The 5,624-nt window shown below is 37.2% G+C and overlaps 1 non-coding gene across 1 annotated transcript; it reads left to right on the forward strand.

Moving 5' to 3' along the window:
- Positions 1-591: 591 nt before the first annotated feature.
- LOC128102753 (U1 spliceosomal RNA) lies at positions 592-755 on the forward strand. Its single transcript, XR_008215516.1, has one exon. It is a non-coding gene; the product is annotated as a U1 spliceosomal RNA (small nuclear RNA).
- Positions 756-5,624: the final 4,869 nt, after the last annotated feature.

Consider the following 5,624-nt stretch of genomic DNA (forward strand, 5'->3'; position numbering starts at 1 on the left):
TCAGCCTTCCACTTCCCAGCTCTATTCTCCTCCTTGTCCCGCCTACACTTCCTGCCTGGCCACTACCAATCAGTGATTTATTCATTGACAAATCAGCAACACATTTGACATACAGACCATCCCACAACACCTCCCCTTTTCTTTTCTTAAAAAGGAAGGTTTTAACCTTTACACATCTCCAAAGTCAGCTTGGTATATTTGGGAATTTGGGCGTAGCTTCTCTTACTACTTCCTGCTGGAGGGGGGCGCTGTATCTTCTGGGGAAACAAAGAAAATTTTAGGATCACGGAGTAGTACGTGAGGCTGTATCATCTGAGCCAGTTGTCTTGAAACGGTTCTGGATGTTGGATCATCTGGGCCATAGTGTCATCGGAGACCTTTCAGGGGGTCTTGGCTGGTCAAACCTGATGTATCTTACTCTGGAACAAATCCATAGCCTCTTGTTTTCTGTGGAAACAAAAGAGACTCTTTTCCAAAGCAACATATCCTTACATCCAAATTTTGAAGTCAAAGTATCTTTAAAATATACGTACTGGTTTAACTCAGCTTCCTTTACAATCAAACATCTCTCTGTAGTTAAGAATCCCAAAGATACTTACCTGGCAGGGATGATACCATGATCACGAAGGTGGTTTTCCCAGGGCGAGGCTTATCCATTGCACTCCGAATGTGCTGACCCCTGCGATTTCCCCAAATGCGGGAAACTCGACTGCATAATTTGTGGTAGTGGGGGACTGCGTTCGCGCTCTCCCCTAAAAAAAAAAAAAAGAATCCCAAAGACAACACAATCCAGACTCTCTGTGTAATAGTCATCTCTACGTGGCTTATTTTTTATATTAATTTTACTGTCTCTTTAAAGACTTTATTTTTTAAAACCATGTATTTGTTTCTATACTGTATATATCACCTTTTTTTGTCTCTTTCAAGCCTACGTATATTTTACACACATTTTAAACTATTACATCTGAATCTGTCTTATTGTGAATCTATTGCTTTAAGCTGCAGCAGCTGTGGCTGCTGGCTCCGCCCACCGCAGCTTCCCAACATGGCGTGGTACTTTACCACCAGCTCTGGGAGCTATCGTGGGTCTATGCTTTTATCCAAGCAGCGTGTAGCCCAGAAACCTCTTTTTTTGTTTTGTACTAGCAAAGGCTAAATCCACAATGTAGCTTAATGTGCCACTTGCAGAGGCCTCATTCCCGCCATACTGCAGGTCGAGCGCGCACGCCAGCAACCCGCCAGTAGCTCAAACCGGCAGTTGCCGCTCATTTGAGAGAAACAATTAGGAACTGTTTTTCGCTCCGTTTTAGAATCTTTTTTCTCAGTTTTTAGGTGGAAACTCTTGCCACCACGTTGGATGCCATTTGTTGCTAGAGTTTTCCTGCCTGGCCCACAGTCAGGACAAATCTCTCTCACCCGCCAGTCCCAAGCCGCTCAAACCCGATCAAGTAAACACAGACACTTATATTGGTTTCAAACTGTATGGCCGTGGCAGGCTTCTTGTTAACTGTTCTTACAGCTTAAATTAATCCATTTCTATTAATCTATACCTTGCCACGTGGCTTGTGGCTTACCGGTACTTTACATCTTCCTTGTCCTGATGGCGGCTGGCAGTGTCTCCCTGACTCAGCCTTCCACTTCCCAGCTCTATTCTCCTCCTTGTCCCGCCTATACTTCCTGCCTGGCCACTGCCAATCAGTGATTTATTCATTGACCAATCAGCAACACATTTGACATACAGACCATCCCACAGCACTGGTTTTCTGTTTGATTGAATGTTTATTTTGTATGTTACTGGGATTTGAATCCAGAGTTTGGGAAATGCTAGCTAAATGCTCTACCAATGAACTATATCCTAGGCCTCCAAATATTATGCTTTTATTATTGTGCCATCTCAAGAACATGGCTAATTATAGATTTATTTGAAAAATTATATTTCCTACATCATAAGAATGTTTTGAATGTCCTGGTAAAAGAAATAAGAGAACAAATAATATAATTTTTAAAATAACAACTATCTTCAAAAAGCTTTCAACCTAGGTGACTGAAAGAACATGCCATATATTTGTAGCAATGTAGTTAGCCCTTAAGCAACCATTCATCCATATGCATCTCAGAGTAGTGAAGATCATTTTGAAGGTGATATCCAAGATATTTTCATAGCATTTGATATCAGCTTCACAGAGCCCTTTAATTAACAGTGAGTAGAGGAGGAATTGGCCATTTAAAAAAAAAACACTATACACAAGACACATCATTATTAAATGTCAAGCATTTACATGAAGAAGCCATGAATTCATGAAAATGAATTATGTGAAGAAAGCTGGAGATACTGTTAGAACTACATTTTAAGGGGAGTTAAATTCGAGACTTTCTGTGAATTGAGATTGGAAGAGCTCATTCTCAGATCCATAAGCAAAGTAGATTAGAAACAAATCATGTTAGAACAAAGGAAACTTTTAGGAGACAATTTTAAATGAAATTTAAATTGAATTGTGTAGTAATGGTGCTCAAGTTATTACTTAGAAAAATAAATACAACCTAGGGAGGTGGTGATTACATTTTCATGTGTTGTATAAGTTGGACCAAAGACTGCCATGTCTATGGCTATTCTTGCACATGCTTCTAAATAACACCTGACAATTGAGGAAGAAAAATTGAGTAGCCAACTCCCTTGTTGCAAATTACATTTCTAGAGATGATTAGAACATGTGGGCTCTTGACCCAAGGGCAGACTCTCTAGACATGTTAGTGGTAGTATATGAAGTTGCCTAATATGAAGGTTATGCACGAAGATGTATTATGCATACTAATTGAACTAATCAGATCTCGTTATTAGGGAATTTGTCCAAGTCACATATATACACAAAACTTGAGAAAAAAATGGAAACCAGAAGTGTATGTAAACATTACAGTAAACCAGTTTTACTCTGTAAATAACCAGACATGTGTCCAAATAGATGATAGGGTACTAAGAAAAACAAAAGATTTGGCAGTGGTAGAAAAAGCAGGGAGATATTGATTGCATTAATGACAAAACCCAAATATGCTATAAGTAAATGAATGCTTGTCTCTCTAACTTATATCCCATTCAGTATCTCATATCTCAAAGATCTATTCCTACAGTAGCAATTCTTCTCATACCTCATGCACATATTTTTCAGGATTCCCTTGAATATTTACTATATAAGATTTCTGCTTCTTTACATCTCTTTCTCCCTCTATTCTACTTTCTGCTGCTTTTTTTCCCTCTTCCTTATCCCCTTTGTTTTCTTTATCTCTCATGTAATTATTTAATATAAATCTTTTAGTATGTGTAATGAAAATAAAAAACAAGACAATGCCTTGAATCTCAGGACAATATATTTTATAATTATATGTGTTTATATATAGTACATACTTCCAGAACCTTACATGATATAACATAAATATAAATACATAAGGATAATGGGCCCTAAACAAATGTTGTTATATTATCATTATTCTATTAAGGTTTTATTCTTTCTACATTTCAGTTAATAAAATGGTAATCTTTCAATAAGCAACCTAAGGTTAATTTAGTGTTCTTCACAAGCATAATGATTTTGGGTAATATTTCCTCAACGTAGCAGAATGGATGGCATTTTTGCATTGTTCCAGCTAATCATGCTGTGTAATATAATCAGTGACGTAAAGGGACAGTGTCTTTCTCACATTATTGGAAGTTATCTATGCTTTGCTAGGTATCTCTTATTCAATTATTTCCTCCTATTTTAGTAAAGTTAGGGACTGGACTTAGGATTGAGGTTTGAACACCTACATCTTTGGAGTCTGGGCTGTTGTGGACATATATAGGAGGAGACAAAGTTTTAAGGATAACTTTACTTCTATATGGCCTGCCTAGTATGGAAGAAGGGCTCTAAAGGCATATGTCACAATACAGAGAGTATCACTGGACCTGTAATTCAACCTACTTGTGCAGCAAGTTGCTAAGTCTAGTCCTCATCCAAGGAGAAAGGACATAATGTCTTCTTTGGGGGATATAGTTGTTTGAACTAGAAATATCCCCCATAGTATTTGAACAATTAGTTTTCAAATGGTGATGATGTACATGAAAAACAAAGGAGTGGTTGATGGAGGAAGTATGTCGCTGGGGGTGGTCTTAGGATGGTTTATAGCCTGACTCCAGTTCCAGCTCTGTCTCTCAGTTTAGTGCTTCTGCCACCAGACCTGATATTGCTACCTTGCATCACCACCATGATGGACTCGTCCCTACTGGAATTACCTGTCAATGTAAACTTCTTCTTCCATGAGTTACTTTTGGTTATAGGTTTTATTGAAGCAACTAATACAAACGGTGATGTGTGAAGACCTCTATGGACCCATTTTTAAAGTGGTGCAGTGGATTCTGAGGATGGAATTAAGTTGGTAGATTGTTTTCCTGGAATATATGTGGCTCTGAGACCTGCTGTGTTGGTATACACCTGTAATACCAGTGCTTGGGGAAAGGAAGCAGGAGGCTCAGGCATTCAAGATTGTCTTCAACTGTATAGTGACTTCAAGCCTGGGATACCTGGGGTTCTGTCTTAAAATAATAATAATAAATAATAGCAACAACACAATGATTAGATTTTTAAATGCCAAGTTTGTGTTTGTAATGGCCACAAAGCACAGTAAGAGAATGACTAGTTAGTACAGTTTGCCTGAGACTGACAGATTTTTCTGGAAAGCAGGACTTTTAATGTGTCAACTACAGATTACTTTATAAACACAAAAGTTGCATATTAATTCTATATTCATTTTCACAGCACAAGAAATGAGAATGTAAGGAGAAAAGTAATCAAGTTTCCATTATAAAAGCCTATGATGTGCTAGAGTTGAAAAACAATAAAACAGAAAGAAAAACAAAAAACTTATGATTTATCATTATATTAATTACCAATAAAATAAACTGGGACTCATTTCAATCATGATTAGATACATGGAGAGTTTAGACTGGCATCACTGAAGTGTCAGTGACCCCAAAATATTCCTTTTCACATAAGACTTGTTAATGGAGCACATTTTGAAAATAAATGCTGAATTAAATACAAGCAAATACTGCCACAAAATATCTTGTAGTTATTAATATGGGGCATTTCTAAGCATCAAAACTGTTAGCAATTATAAAGCACATCACAATCATAACTGCATGCCCTGTGTTTGTCCTACCTTGATAATTTATCTTAAGTATATAGAGATATTAGTTCAGGTGGAGACAGAAGTACCTAGTTAAGTCATGGATTTCCAGAAATAGAACCAATTTTGTTTTAAATAAAATAAAGTAACAGACATGCGAGCTTAAATGATCTAGCTAAATGTCTGTGTGGGGAAGTTCACACATCCTCCACACTTTCTGCTTCCCTCTAATCACAGCCATTAGTTGTCTCATGCTTTTGAATATCAAATTCACCTGCAGTGGAAAAATACAGCCCTATTCTTGCTTCCCTTATAAAAACACTGGCTGCAATCTGAAAATCATTCTTCAGTCATTAAATGCCATTGCTTTATTGGGAAGAAGATGGTATATATATTTTCTCAATTCATTTTCTTAAATTTATTAATGAGACTTGTTTTCAGTACAACATGAAAGCAAGTTGGAAGGA

Source organism: Peromyscus californicus, unplaced genomic scaffold, assembly GCF_007827085.1.
Source record: "Peromyscus californicus insignis strain IS unplaced genomic scaffold, ASM782708v3 Scaffold_7__1_contigs__length_154581171, whole genome shotgun sequence".
In the NCBI taxonomy this organism is placed as follows: domain Eukaryota; kingdom Metazoa; phylum Chordata; class Mammalia; order Rodentia; family Cricetidae; genus Peromyscus; species Peromyscus californicus.